Source organism: Lipophrys pholis, assembly GCF_963383615.2.
Source record: "Lipophrys pholis genome assembly, chromosome: 20".
Classification (NCBI taxonomy): domain Eukaryota; kingdom Metazoa; phylum Chordata; class Actinopteri; order Blenniiformes; family Blenniidae; genus Lipophrys; species Lipophrys pholis.
The window spans coordinates 6,868,907-6,885,876 of NC_137648.1; positions in this window are offsets into that span (position 1 = coordinate 6,868,907).

Consider the following 16,970-nt stretch of genomic DNA (forward strand, 5'->3'; position numbering starts at 1 on the left):
TGAGATACAGAGTGTTGTGAACCTTTTTAAAAACCCAAATCTCATCAACTAAATATGTTATCACATTTCCCTATTGGAGGCAGACCATAGTGGAATTGCTATGCCTACAGCAGCTGCAAGACCTCTTATCTTTTATCCCCGTTGATAAGATAAAACATTTTCTCATTTCCTTTGTTTTACATTTCATACATTCGGAGACAAGGTGATCTCTCCTGGAAGTGTGAGCTCCCATGTTAAGTAGTCTGTTACTGACAGGAAATATGTCATTCATTATGAAAAATGCCTAATGAGATCTTTCTATGTGATTTGAAACTAGACTACCCCGCCCCTGAAATTTTAATGGCAATATTAAATATTTAAGATATGAATAAAGACTGAGTTGACAAAGCAATTAGCTATTGACTGACCTTTTCAGTGTGTTTGGTATTCAACCACTCACTCAAAGAGTCATTTTCAAGCCACGGTGAGAGGCGTGAGGGGAAACGGCTGTAAAAGTACTGCAAATCTACCCCAATCAATCAGCACTCTGAGAAGTCAGTGGGACAGTCTCAAAGTTTCCAGGTGTCAGGCAAAGCTTATGCAACAGAGTACAGTGATATTAGCTGAAGCTGTGCAGCCAACGAAAGGTAACAGGAGGCCTGCTTTTGCATTGCTGAAGTGGAACGGAAGGCACTGGGTAATTTTGATGTAAACTACTCTCAACATGAATTTCAAAGCAACTCAAGCTGAGGGACTGGAGAGAAATGCCACACTCATTATCTCACATATCTCCATCGTGCTAAAACATCTCCAAGACAATGCCATGGATATCATCAAGTCATGTATCTTACTGAGAAAGACAGCAACACCTGGAGAGGGAGAATGGTACATCTATGCAAGAAAGACAGATTACGTCTGAAATGAGGGTGAAAATATCCCAATCATCTTGTTATATATTGTCTCATGTGAAGTGGAAATCCAGTTCATTTCATGTAGTTTTCTCTAAATCATAGCAGTGATAGCATCCATCCAATTATCTTCAATCATGCTTTATCCAGCACAGTGTTGTGAGGTGGTGGAGCCAATCCCAGCTTATTATTAGCTTGTACAGGTCACCTGTCTACACAAGGAAAACAAAGAAAGGAAGACAATTACATTCACATTCACCCCCACGGGCAATTTTGAGTCATCAAGCGAATGTATTTGAACTGGGGGGGGGGGGGGGGGGGGCACAGTACCTGGAGAAAAACCTTCACACACAGGGAGGACATGCAAACTCCACAGAGACAGGCCTCCAAGCCCAGACTTCACCAGAGTGCTAACCACTACAGCATCTTGATATAAATTACTTCCACACAATCTTTTTTTCTGTGGAGCTCCCCAAGATTGTCTCTGAGGACACCCTTTCCAACTTTTGATTTCCGAAGCATTACAGTGAAGTTACTGGTGGGAATGCTCTGGATTCTTGAAACTGCCTTATTATAGTTTTATTTTACCATGTATAAATATAATTGGACAACCTCAGAACAGACAAAACCTTAAGCCCTAAAGAAGTCCAGGGCTCCAAGTTGGAAACGGTGATCTAAGTAACCATTCACCATCTAAGCTACACACACAAAACAAACTTTATTATTAAAAGCTATGTTACAAGAAATTCCACACTGAAAGGCCCTCGAACCAGGGATGTTCTCATTAACCACAACCCTCCTGTGTGACCTCCAGTAACTAGCACTAAGAACACTTTCATTGTTATTTTCTTTACTCTTCCAAGCCTGTGATCTTGAATGATCAATTTTAATTATAAGTGTCACTGGAAAAACCTTGTACTCAAACAAAGGTGAACCACCACGATCACAGCCAGTGCTGCTGAGCGCCTTTCCAACCACTGACTGATGGGCACGCAGGAATGGCAAGCAATTAGATTGGCAGTGCTCCAATTTTCTATTCTATAGCAATTACAGTGGAGTCTCATTGCTTCCTCTGCCCTCGACAAGCAGCTGAGGGGGAGGAAGTTAAAGCCCCATGGTGCCGAAAGGTCTTTATATATTAGTCTGTTCCCTCCCCGTCAGCCAAGGTCCACCAATGTAACATTTAACCTTGGCTCAAGATGGGATCTGTGAGACAGGAGACCAAGGGGGAGAACTTTTATCTCTACCAAAAATAGACACAGCCAGAAGTCTGTCACTGATCTCTTAAAATCAAGACTTTTGTTTTTCACATTGTGCGTGACTCTGCCTGTTGGTTAAGCATTAATGTTGACACACCAATTTATAGTCAGTCCACTCCTTTGGCCGGGCAGAGAAAAGGCGGGTGCATACATTTGTCTCCAATGAAAAGGAGAATGAAGACAATGACAGCGCTCAATCCTGGACCTGAAACGACTTCAAGCCCCTTTTTGATCGGGATTCAGCAGAGCACCGCCTCAGTCTCATCCAGGCATTTAATGTTAAATGACGCACCGCAAGGGAAACGTTTCTCATCATAGCAGCTGACATTAAAGCTGTTCTACATAGAGACGGTCTGTACTGTTCACCTGAAGGGAGACGGGTCTGAGATGATCCCTGGAGAGAGAGAGAACTACCACTGAGCGCTCGTCATCGATCTTCACCGCTTTAACCCTGACAGGAAAAGTTTTGGGAGGAAACGAATGAAAGTTACATGCTGACTGAACTCTCGAAGAGACAGTTTAGATGTTTAGACATTATTTTTTATTTTATTTTCTTCTTTTCACTATGGCTTTACATTCATTTAATTTACTGCACTCTGTGGAGGACTGTGGGGGAAATGGCGGTAAAACTGCATAAATGTAAATGATATGCTATAATTAGAATCTACCTCATTCTTTTGGATGATTACTATCCAGGCCGAGACACTGGGATCGTGGTTATTAATACACACACAGTAAGGCTTCACTCTTTATCCACACAGACATTATCCCTCTGCATTTTGTCCAGATACTACATGTTGATTCCACAATCCAGAGGCTTTCTGGTTGGTTGGTGGCTCTAAAATAGTGCTGTAATTGTCTGCTTAATTTATTAGCGATGTGATGGATAAGTACTCTGTCCGAGTTGTACCCAATTTGACCTTTTTGAAGGAAATCATGATTAAAAAGAAAACCTATTCATTATTTCATTAAAACACAGTTTTTGGTTGGTTGGTTGGATGGATGGATGGATGGATGAATTGGTAGCATACTCTGTGGATGAAATACCAAAAACTTCAATTGCCAACCATCAGCCTAAACGATTCATGTTTTGACGATCGAATTGTGGAATTCAGACTTGAATACATAGAAAATGTAAATTTACAGAATAACTATATTTTAACAAAACCAGAAATCTATGCGAATTGTTGGGAAACTGTTAATGTATCTTCTACAGTGTGTATAGTGTGCCTTAATAAGGCATTAAAATGGATTTATTCTTTATTGAATGAGTGCTATATGCAAGTTCGTACCTCCTGAAGTGACATTAGTGGGACTCTTTTCCTCTTCTTTATCTCTATAACACACACATACACATGCACACTCTCACACATGGTATTGTGTATAAAAGTAGAAAGGCCATTGACACTGGTGGCTAATTAGTGACTTACCTCATTAGACGCCTGGTCTCCATCGCTGCCCTGGCTATTAACCCTCACAGGACCACACCAAGATTAAGCCTCCTTGTCGACATTTATCTCACAAACCTGTATTTCTCACCCACTTTATCTCTCCCCTCGAAAACGGCAATATCTGTTTTAGCATCTCAGATAAAACACAACCTAATTTGTAAATTGTTGAAATAAATGCAACCCATTTTGATTTGATAGATAAATTAAAGTAACAAGAAGGCTCTCTGGAATCACCGTTCATTGGAGGAACCTGATTGCCTTTACCATTCTTGTTGTAACATAAACAAGAAAGCAAAACACAACTACATATTGATTCTCCTTAGAAGACTGAAATATCTTCTCCTCCTTCATCTCCCTGCATATATGTATAAACTTGAGATACTGTATGAAAGAAGAAATGTTCTTTTTCATATATGCATATTTATATTCATATACATGTTTATATACTGTTTTTATGGTTTTTGGTGTATATGATGTTATGATGTACCCTGTCTGTCTATATGTCACATTATGCTGCTTGATGAGCCTCCAATTGTCCCTCAGAATCAAATAAAGGGATAAAAATGGAAACGTGAGCAATTCATTTAGTAGAATGTCAAACATTCATAATGCATCACATCATGCACCAACATTCATAGATCTATTTATCAATAAATATTCTGGATACTGAAGAATTACTCACCCACATTGTTTAATGATAAGTGGATCAGATTTGGTGGCGTTACACGTCACATCAAAAAAAGCAATGTGCACTCATTGTTTTAATCCTCATCAACACTAAAAAAAAAATTCAGTGGACCTGTTACATTCTCTTTTATAACCATTCCTTAAGTGGATTCAGCCTTGTGCTAAATCCGGCATATTTGCAGTAACCTTGTGAAGAAATGGCCATTTAATTAATATGCACTGTCCCGTCCAAATAAACAAATAATTTAAATAAATAAATAAAAATAAGTATATTTCATCCTTACATATTGATTTGTGTATCATTTCTAAATGTGAATGGTTTTAACTTAGTGGGTCTCAAATGTAAAACAGATAAGTTACAATGACAAAAGTACATTTTTGTGTGAAATGAATTTCCTGGAAACGGTTGAACTCATTGGAAGAGTATGTTGTCTTAATGTACTTATTGTATAAAGATGTGTTGTTAGTTTTCTTTAATTCCTTTACTAGTGGAATAATAAATGTTCATTTGTAACGAGTGTTTTTTTTAAACGATTATTTTCCCAGGATGACATCATTAATAAAAATCTAATGAACGTCACTGTTTGTTCGTTCATTCGTTCTCTCCCACTGTTTGCCTTTTCCTGTCTCCCCTCCGCTTTTTTTTGTCATTTCTGGTTCAGCTCCTCACGCTTGCCCTGCATTTGCCCCACCTATTCCTGCTCCTCATGGTCACCTGCTTCCTCGCACCCATCTGCTCACCTGTTCCCCGTCCCCTCATTATCTCTGCAGTGTATATTTATCGGTCAGCCCTGGTTTGCCCTTCACCGCCACATTGTGGTGCGCGTCGTCCCAGCTCCGCTTCTCTTGGATCCTGCTTGTGTTTGATCTCCTGTAAGTTTGGGCTTTGGTCACTTGTTTCTTTTAGCTTGTACACTGACTTCGTCCTGCATAATGGCTTCAGCTCCTTACCAGCTTGTTTTGCCCTACAAAAAAGGTGAATGTTTCAAACATTTAATTGGTGTCTCTGAGTGAAGCGACCAAGTCCTGTATTTTCCTCAGCATATGGATCCAAAGCTCTATAGAGTAGCAGCTATTCTCAAAGAACAGGGAGCTGTTTGACATTTTCTTTTTCTTTTCATTTTTCTTTTTCCGAATCTGTGGAACGCCCTGTAAGTCCAGGTTATCGCACATCAGCTGAGGCAACTTAATATAATCACATGCTTTTTATTAATGTCCCCCAGAGAGGCTGCAAAGCTTTGAGACTGTGTGGAATAACAGAACAAAGTTTCATTAACAAACTCTTAATATGTTATAGAAGCGGAGGACTGGGTCCAGTGGGGTAACGTCATCAGGCTCAATTAACCTAAGAGTGACCTGTACTAATTGCTAGTATTAGCCAAACTGGCATTGTGCTCCAGTTCACTCCTGCAGTTGAGCCTTTTAGCATGTGGCTAATACTCCCATCACACTTTTTCACCAAGTCAGTTTGCAAGTATTTGGAATAATGATTGAGCCAGTAATTGCATAAAGTTAAAGTAACCCTGCGAAAAGGGCACAGTACTTATTTCTATAAATAAGACTTGTATTCAGAAGAATGTTGATCCTTTGACAAAAAGCCATCAAATGACAGGGAATAATAATCGTGTAATTTAGTGCAGGACTGCACTCATTTTTTTTTTTAAATTTGATTTAGCAGAATGTGAGACAGTCCAGGGCGATTAATAATAGGCTGCTGGAAGTGTTTTCTTTAATGTGCCCCTTGGAAAAGATCAAGGACGGAACATGATGTATATAGGAAAGAAATGGCAAAATAGTCCACATTCTCATACAGTATAGAGTATGATAATCACAGTGTATAGACGATCATTAGAACTAATTGCAAACATGAACTACGATGTATTAACCACCACCCCCCCACCCCCACCCCCCAGTGGGTCTTGAAACTAAGTCTTCATTAAAACTTACAGTCCAATTTTCACCCATTTTTGTCAGTTTGGAGGCATGACAGGGGTATTTATAGTTTCAGCTGCATTGCCCTCTTTTCCCCTGCATGACCAAAAGTGCAGCTGAAATTTTAACTAGACGACTTAACAGGCCGCTGGGGTGGTCCAAGGTCCAGGTATTTGAGAGGGTGGCATTTCATTTGGATATAACTATGTGTATCTGCCCTCCCATCTCATCTTGCTTGCCACTCGGGGGAATATATAATTAGTTGTCTCCGCTCTGCATGCTTCATGGTGCAAGAGCAACTCGCGCAGGGTAAGATTAGGACTATCTGTCCACTGCAGGTCCGAGCCCAAGGTTACTAATACCACAGAGCTGCCCCTTGGATTTATACTCTGAGTTGTAAAGTCAGTGTGGTGTTCAGCTCAGCTTCTCCCCTTCTGATGCATGACTTGTTCACTTATCTTGTTAAGTTAAACCTGTCTGGTAAAGTTAAAGTGACACCTTTGTGGAGTTAAACTCAATAAGGGGGTAATTTCGTCATTTTGCTTGTTGTCAAGTTCAATTAATTTCACTGTATTTTTGGGGGGTCTTCGACAGTTAAAAGTGCTGGCGATGCATTCTTCCTGCCAGTGGAAACCAAACTTGACAAACATGGATGAGAGAGAGTTGTGTTTGTCAGCCATGGGAAAAAAAGCAGCAGATACATCAAACCTCCAGGTGCATGTAAGTCAAATCAAGAAATGAGACACACTGCTGGCTCGTGGCATGCAGAGTCAGGTGGAGTAATTTTCCCTGCTGCCTCATCGCTCCATACTTCCAACATGTATTTTCAAGAGTTGTGTGCTTTGACAAAACTGTACTCTTTGAAGCAAACTTAAAAGATTACAAATTTGGCAGTACAACTGGCTCTTATCTAAAAACTGACTTGTGAAGTGATTGATGACCGACTGGACCTTTTCAACAGCTGCTGCTCCTTTTAGAAACATATGGCGAGTAAACTGGGGAGGCGTGGCGCCAAGATCTGGCATGCATATAATTCAAGGATCACAGACTTTGTAGCTTATGTCGCCCCACTGTGAGGTAGTTGGGATGTCTTGAGTACATCTGTGACAACTTTTTCTCCCACTCTCCCAGGAAAATGAAACTCTGACTGAATGCAACAAAGGAGAGCACTCTGCTCTGCCCTTGAGGATCGCACCATTCAATGCGAAAACAGTTACACTACACGCCCCTGAAGGACGCTCCTCGTAAGCATCAGGGAGCACAAGACACGAGAGCTACTCTCCAATTAAAAATGGAGCGATGAGAAAGAGTCAGGACCTTGATAAGGACTGTTCTTTGTCTTGTGCTGTTTTAAAGTGCAGCACTTTGCATTTTTATGTGTTGACTGCTGGAAAGTGCTATGTTTCAGAAGTTGCCGAAGTGGCTATGCAAATATTTGCGTACTACTGCAGTGATGCTTCCAGTAATGTGCTATCTGTTTATAATAATGAATGACTACAAAACAGCTGGTGGCTTGAAAGTTTAAAGATGGACTCTATATTTGAGTTACCTAACCTCAGACTTGTTTTCTAACCTCAGGCCCTTTTGCAGCTGTGTTCACAGCAATGTCTCTGTTTTATTCAACTTTTCTCGCCCCAATTTCTCTTGTCGAAGGCTCTTTAAGATCTACAGAAAGTATTCATGGGGCTTAAAACATCTCGTTCAGTCGCCTCTTTCTCACAGCGAGGTTCATGAGCTTGCATGAAACGCAGAGATATCTGTCAGAGACTGTGATTTATCACTGAACTAACACCACTCTGCAGACAAACAGCAAAAATTTAGGCTTCAGCAGTTGTCCACAGGCGTGTGCATGTGCATATGGGAGGCAAACATGCATACATAAGCATGTGGTTTAGTGCTCAAGGGAAATATATCGCATATTCCAACAGCAGATGACTTTTCATTATAGTGATTCAGGTTTTTTTTGTTTTTTTTATAAGGACTGTTAGAAGAGCAGCAGTTTTGATGATATATTGTACACTGAAGGAAACTGGTGCATGCTCAGAGCCGTGACCTTGTAACCGGATCCTAAATAATCAGAGACTGAGTTACACCTGGAGACCGTGGCGATCACAATTAATTGTAATTAACGATATTGGAGGGATCAGTAGTGCAGTGAGCACATGACAAGGATTTAAAACCACCGGACTGGACAGCACTAGTAGGAACTGCAATAAAATGAGCCAGCAGCATGTCATGATGGTATATTACCGAAGTTAAAACACAGTACGCTTGCAAGTGAAGTGCGACTAAGCCACAACCACAAGTGATATATTTGTGTGGAGTCAATGCTGCTGCTGCTAAAAATTGGTAGCTCGTGGGCATGTTGACTACAGAAATCAATCATCCTGATAGGCTGGATATTGCAGCTTGCATGTGGTTGCATTCAAGTCTGACCCAAATATATCATCACTCACCACATTGCTCGCTCCTCTATTGCAGAACAACTTATACCTTCATCATTCTTAATCGTACTAAAACTGTTGACTTTTCCGACAACAGACATTCACGTTTCATAGCAGGAAATATTTTGGCATTTTAATCCAACCAAATGAAACAACAAACAGTTCTTGGAGTGCACCTAACTGCAGATTTATTATGTTTACGTTAACTTAATAAGGGATACTGCAGGGGGGATTGGCATTTTGCCAGTACAATTACCTGTGGTAAATATAAAAAAAATATTCACAGACGAACATCGATAGTAAATAAACAAAGACAGGACAGCAGCTATGAGCAGTAGTTTTCTCAGTATTTGGCATCAGATCAAGCTGTCAAGATTAAAGAGTTTACTACACGTGTTCATCTGCAATTTCTCTATGGAACGCGAATTCGAGCAAACAATAAGCATAAAATTCTGCATCAAACTCAGGAAGCAGGTGTTGGAGAGTCTACTAATTCTTCCGCAGGTCTACAGCAAAGACACAACAGCTTGAACGAGGTGCTGAGGGATACTCGCTATACAAGAAGGACAAAACATCACCAGAGGACAACGAGAGGCCAGGATGACCTTCCACAAGCACAACCTGTGAAAATATGCAAGGAATTGATTGACTTGTGCATCAGGATTGTTCGACCACCATTGTGGAAGCTGCTGACATGTTTCATTTGTAAAAGCTCAGGATATCCAGAGCTCTGTTTTGAATATGCCAAGTTTGTGCTGACTCCTCTAACAATTAAAACCTATAAATCTGTGAGGATCTCCATCAACAGATAATCTTCATATCGAGGATCCTCACAGGTAATGATAGATGGGTCTATAAAACAGCACTGATCTAAAGATAGTACAGTAATCTCCACACTCAAAGAGCCAGCAGGATCCAAGATGAAAGAAAGCAAAGCAGTTGAATGATGTGATAAAGTGCATGATCTTTTTTGGTTATTTTTGTTTCCCCTCAGATTAACGGGAGACAAGATTCCTATTGTGATGTTCTGGAAACATTTGATGCAAACAATCTGAGTTGTGGTGCAATGACCCTTATGTGCTCCATTATGAGATGTTGAGGCCTATACCGATGCTATTGAATCCTATTGAAAAGAAGTACAGTGATTCTTCTTAAAAGAATTAGTGACAAAACCGAAATTAGGGATATCTGCATATTCTCATTTTCACAAGTACAAGGCATCTCAAAGCAATTGAATGAGGTCAGCTGGACTTGATCAGATGTCTTGGAAGTCGTTTTGCTTTCGCTGGCTAGCCTACACTGCAAAAAAATATCATTCTGTCATTTCCACACACCAAAAAATTTATTTGTTGAGTTAATGTAATTTAATCATATTACACATTTCAATCTATTCAGATTAGGCAGCTTGAATCCCTTTTACTCATATTATCTGAACAACATGTATTAGAATGAACCATTAAAGTATGAGAAAAGCAACATGCTCATGTTAATCAATCATATTTCTGATATGGAAACTGAACAACTGCTTAGTTGATTTTTTGGGGGGAGGAGTGTAGCACTGGATGACTAGCCAGCCTCAGCATCAACTGATGAAGCCACTCGGATAAAGGGTGAAGGTTTTTCCTTTAAACTAACCCGGTTTCTCCCTGAGGCGTCGAAACAGCTTGGATGGCATTTATTTTGTGAGTTAATCTCACTGATGGTTTCGTCCAGCAGTAAATGTTTCTTCCATTTGGCATTTATCAGTACTTGTAGTGACCACTCTAGTATTTAGTAATTGTGTTTTCTCTGTCATTGCTTTTGTTTGAGGATACATAATGGTATACAAGGGGAAAAGGTGTTCTCCGTGGTGAGAGACAAAACATGTCTATTTACATTTGACCCGAACCACAATCTCTTTTTAATCTCAACCACAGTGCTGCCACAAACCGCCCAGTCCCTGGTGTGAGATTCAAAAGCTTTGCCCAAAACCCACATCAACCCACTCCCTTTGACTCCAGTGCAATTCATTAATGTGACACTTCTTTGATATTTAAATGTAACAAACAAAACGTTGAATCAATACCAGAAAGGACTGCTCTGTCCCTCTTTGTGGCCCGACATGTCATGATGTGTGTGGTAAAAGCACTCCTGCAGCTACAACCCGGTCAGACGGTTAATCAGAGAAAATCACAGTGTGCATGCAGGCCTTTCAAAAACAAACCTCTTTTTAGGCTTTTGACTTGATATGACAGGTGTAATATTCATCTCAGTTCCACCAAATCTCCCGATGAGAATGTGACGCTGCAGGCACTTTGCAGAAACATGAAATTTGCGCATGAAAAATTACACCTTTTCTGGCGGAGAACTGTGAAAATAGCTGCTGTGAAAACAGACCACTCATCTGATTATCTAGATAACAATTATCATGTATGAAATAAAGTGGAAAATCTTGCAGTTCCACAGTCTGGCATACAGTGTGCAGCAGTGATTTTCAGTCTTGATGATAGAGTGCATCTGCATGATTTAGTCATCTCGATTCTTCTTGATCTGAATCAGGTGTTTGGAAGCCTGCAGAGCAGAAATACCTCAAGACTAGGGCTCAAAAAAATACTGCCTTAAATGTTTCTAGTAATTACAAAAATAATATTTCTTCCTACTGAGATCAAAATCATTATGATGTTCTGAAAGGGGAGTTTTAAAGTCTTGTGTTCCTTTGAGAAAACTATCTGAGCCGTATCATTATTGATTACTTGAGTTAAACACAAAAGGATTATTCAGACTGCGTTTACTGCAGAAAGAGAGAGTGACGACGTGTGGCTGCAGATCAAATACTTCAATCTGTCGCTGGTCTACTGTTACTGATAACCTAATTTCCGATGAAGAAAATAAAAACTCAATATAACTGAACATGAGCTGTTTTGCAAGTCACAGGCATACCACTGATAGAAGTTCTTTATTACACTGAATAGCATTTCAACTGCAAATGGATTAAAAGTGTTCCTCTGTCAAAGCACTGTCAAGAGTTTTCTTTTCACCTGACATGCCTGTTCCTTCAAAGACATTTTAAATTTCACACTAGGAAGGCCACAGAAATAGTCAAAAAAGAAAGAAAAAAAAAACAATTTATGGGTTTAATTTAGCTGCTTCTATTTCAGGTTCCGGGTACTGTGCAGTGTCATTTCAGGCTTACCAGAACACGAACAATGAATGTCTGCAGAGAAGAAGACCCTTTGGAAACTGTCAGGTTTGAAGCCGGTGTCAGTCAACTGTTTGTTTCTGTCCATGTTATTTGTACCTGTCTTATCGACGCGCGTACTTCCTCCCTCCTTCCTCCTTTCCTCGTGTGTCCATTGCCAGATCATCTCGTTTTCTTTGCACTCAGACATTCCGCACCTCCCCGTGTCATTTCCTCGTGTTTTCATACCTTCTTGTGTTTTGGACTGCTGCGTGCTTTTGGACCCTTATTGAAAAAAAACCCTCCAGTTTTCTGAAAATAAACTTCTGTACTCCATCTCCTGTGTTAGTTAGCTTATGGGTTCTCCAAGTTCCTGACAAAAATGACATTTCAGTCCTTTCTCTTTTGTAGAAAAATCTGAAACTTTTTGTTTGACGCATCAAACAGTGTCTGTTCTTGTTAATGTATTAGTTCAACAATAGAAACTCAGAACAAAAGACATTAATTGAACAGAACACAGGAATAACAAAAGCAATGTGAGATTTGATGGTGACAAACAGAAAGCCAGACATTCAGTACTGAGAATGACGCCATTAGATCCAATAACAGCCCAAATTCAGCTCATGAGCAGACAGCAAAGTCTGATCTGTATCTGGGGTATGGCTGCCAATTCCTCCCGAGCGCTGCAATCCAGGCTGCACTGAATCAATGAATGGCCCATGTTTGTCCTTCTGAACGCCGCTCTGACGCTCTGGACAGACTGGAGCGAGCCAGTGGCCATATGACGCTGCACTGATGCCATTTGTGGTATTTTACAGGACAATAACTACAGCCTGGTTGTGTGATCTTTTTATACTCGTGGACCTGACTGCATGATGGCGGAGCGGTTAAAAAGTTTCCTAACACCGTCCAAAAAAGTAATTGATGTTGCTAAATTGCCCATAGGTGTGAATGCGTGTGTGCCAAGTGGCAATCTGGCGATTTATGTGTTTTTTTTTTTGTTTTTTTTGTTTTTTAACAAAAGCTTGGCCCACGTATAATAACATAATTAATTTGTTTTGCACAAGTTCTTCATTCAAATTATAATTTCTAAATATATCAGGTCGGTTACAACAAACACAATGACACTTTACAGTGCACTAATAACATCCCCACTATTTAAAAGAGAGACAATTTATTAGTCAGTTTCAAATGCTTAATGGTTTAGCCTGAACATGCTCTGAGATATGATCGGACAAATCCATTAAGGTACCGCTGTCTTCAGTCTCCTCCTCAGGTGGAACATGTTTTGAGGCAGCAGCAAAGAAAAGAGCGTGGCGTTAAAGCTTTTAAGTGGCACCTCATATTTGAAGCTTTTTTTTTGTATTTAACAAGCAGGAGCTTAATCATCCACTGCCGTGTTTTAAATTCTATTTCTTTAACAATGGAGTGTTAATACATTTAATAATCATGGCATCACGTTTGCTGAAGCCCATTAACCTTTTCTTAAGTTATTCTCATAATTGTGCAATTAAAAACTACATAACGTGCAGTGAAATTGAGAATAAATCAGATCATCTTTCATGCATTGCAGTATATGTTATGTGCTTGTTATTTACCTTTTTTGTAAGGTTTTGCTTGTTCAGCCATTTGATAGGTCAAATCAGCAGATGGCTACAGCCACTGGAGGAAAGAATAAAGGGGGGGGGGGGGGGGTTCTTTTCTTTTTGGGCTAACAAGCAGTTCAATCTCAGCTCCACCGGTACAAATGTTGAAGTGACCTTAACAAAACTTAGTATGTGAACATTGGCTTCCACTAGTATGTCAGAGAGAGTGAGATAATGAAGTTGTTTGGGTCCGCTAAAACAAGTCCTTTTGCAATCATTTATTTATACGCTGTTGTAAAAAAAAATAAAAAATAAAAAAAAAAAAAAAATACTCTAAAACTGTGAGCTGTAACTTTATGTGGATTACCTGTGAATAAGGACCTTCCGGCTTTCTTTCATTACTGCCATCAAATGAGACAAAAATGTGTTGACTGCAAACAATAAAGTCTTCTGTAATATTAGTGCAGTGATGAAAAGATTAGTCGCCGTACCAGTTACTTAGCAACCGCCGTGGAACTGTACTGTACCAATATGACAGCTCCCAAAGGAAAAGTGCCATGTTTAAGCCTTTTTGTAATCACTGGCTGAGGATCCAACTCCAATCAAAAGGTTTTTTTTGAAAATGAAACATTTAACTGAGTAAATGCTGTAGTTTTCAATTTAATGTGTCCAAACTACGGTACTCATGTGGTTTTCTATAATGTCGCTCCCAAGAAGAGGCTCAGTTGGTTCAGTTTGATTTTACTTCAGAAGAGTTCTACATATGTTCTGCATGTTTACGTTCTCGTCATCAGATATAAGAGATCTGATTAAGAATGAACTGAATAGATTGTGACTCTTGATAAAAAAAGGATGATGATTCTCAAGCTCCGCTTCGTCTTGTCTATTGCTTGTTAAAGCTAAACAGTTGATTTATCCCTGCACTAAGTGCAGTGTTGGTAAGCCACACCACAGGCATGAAATCTATTCATTTAATATGACCTTCATGTGTACGTCTCAGGTTAGATTTAGGACCACCGTGATGGCGAATTCACCTGTTTTCTCTTGAAGGCAAGCCTTTGCAATGTTGTCAAAATCTGAGCGCCCTACCGCTAAATTGTGGAACACAAGGCACTTATCCATACATCTATCTGTACCCTTTTTTTTTTTTTATCTGACAGACAGTCGCAAGGGCCTGGAGTCAATTCAAGCTGGCTTTGGGTGAAGTCACTGCACTAGAGAGGTCGCCAGTCCATCACAAGGCAAACAGAGGGTCAGACAGTCACATACACACACATTTACAGCTCTGGGCAATTTTCCCTTGGATTATTTGGACAGAGAGAGAAAATCAGGAGAACCGGCTTTAAAGCCCATACTGGGTGCCGAGGACGCGCACAGAGGACTCGAATACACTTCAAATCCAAAACTAAGATCTGACAACAGGTGGAGTTAAACAAGTAATCAACCTGGGAAAGATAAACGGAATGGACTAAAGGTGTTTTCACACTAATTAATGCGGAATGTGCATGTTTGGTGTTCACCAAATTGTCAATGAGCTGCAGTAATTTGGGGCTTCTTTACATTGCAACGTATTTATCAGGGCTGCACAGTGGTGCAGTGATTAGCACTCTCGCCACACAGTGAGAATATCGTGGCTTCATATTCCCTGCCAGACCCTTTCGTGTGGAGTTTCCTTCTTCTCCCTGTGTGTTCATGGCTTTCCTCCAGGTAATCCCGGTACTCCATGTGAGGTTATTAGGTGACCCTAAATTGTGAACATGAGCGTGTGTGGTTGCGTGTCACTGTGTGTTTGCTCTGTGATGGTCTGGCGACGTGTCCAGGTGTATCCTGCCCTCACCCTTGTGGTCAGAGAAACCCACCTAAAATAAGCATAGATCTGACGGACATGTTGTTGGTCGAGGTGAAGCAGTGATTGAGTATCCCAGAGCTAAAAAAGTTTAACTTTAAATCAGATTATACAGACGTTTTCAAAAAATGACATGGTTAATAGATTTGTGACAGCTGTAGGCAGTATGAAGTTTTTGTTTTGAGAGTTGGCTGGAAGTCAGATGGATGAACGCAAGGATGGATGAATGAATGCAATCAGTTTTGATTTTACCATCTGATGTATCACCAAACCCCCATGGTATATCATTCTGTTGGTAATGATAATATATAACCATATTACTGATTCTAAGTGATACTGGGAATTAATATACGAGTGAAATTCTTCCAGCTTTTGTTTTAGCCTCTGTACATTTCTCAATTTGTTACACTCTCAGACCTCTTATCAACTATTCCAGCAAGAACAGGATGCCCCCCCCCCCCCCCCCCCCCCAAGGAAAAAAAAAAAGCATAAACAAATTCACTTTATACAAGCTGTCTTGCTCCAAATGGCAAACAGACAAATTTAGCTGCTGACAGATGAATGTAGAGAAACATTTAGTGTCCAATAGGATTAATACTTCCCTCCGCATATTTTGGAAAGCTGAACTGAGTTTAAAGTGCCTTTTGTCTCTAACAATTTAGTATTTACAGCTTATCCCGAAGGGCTGCAGGTGGCCAAGTTAAATAAGACTCTTACTTGAGGATTTGAGTTTGATGGTCCCCTACCTGTGCAAGTGAATTGATTGTGGAATATAAAATACAAATATAGGGAAACGCTAAGAAAATTCATCTACTGTATCTTTCTAAAGCATAATAGTTACAGGCTATACTCTATGTTGTGTGCATCAATCTGTTAAACTAAAACAAAAAGGCCCAGTTGTAGTTTTACAGTTGCTCTTTGTGCCAGCTCTGCTTTTTCCCGGGAGCAGTGAAGTGTTGACATCCGTGTGTTTGCCAAACAGCCAGCTGAGGAAACATTTAACTACACTCTCAAAATCAAACAGCTGTTCCTATATTGTTTACAACTTTTAACTTTTGCGTGAGCCGAAGTTTGTTTGAGAATGGGATTTCTTTTCTTCCCCCCCACAAGCGCTTTGTTTTGCCAGTTTTTTAATCTCCATTCTAAATTTCTGTTTATATCTGTGCACATCAAACTCAGTTAATGCCTAATATCTCAAATGAGCAGAAAACATAATTCCTGCCCTGATGCATGATTTACCTTGAACAGTGATACACTGCTGCGCAAACACTTTACGCTGTAACCTTTGTAATTGCTCAACGTACATATGGATTTTTCAATATAACAGTAATTATGGCGCAAAATCCCAGCCGTCCCATTACATGCACATTTGCTGTCACTTTGTGGGATGATGATTAATCACACAAACAGTTGCTCATCTTTAAATACAACCTTAATGCATTGTTTTTCCTCTCTGAGGCGGTATATCACTTCTTTTCATGAGTTTGAAGGTGTAAACTTTTCACGTGGCTTTTGGACCTTTGATACAAGGACAGTCAGCGTGTTTTTTTTTTTATCTTTTAAATCAATGTACAAAAAGTGTATGTGGAGTGACTCTGAGCCCATCTCCACAGGACGCAAATCTGAAAAAAAGAGTTTAGGTGATGCTGTAACTCACCCTGCTTCACCCCCCACTGCACTCAAAGCACAGTAATAAATTCAGTGTCAGGGACCTCTCGCAC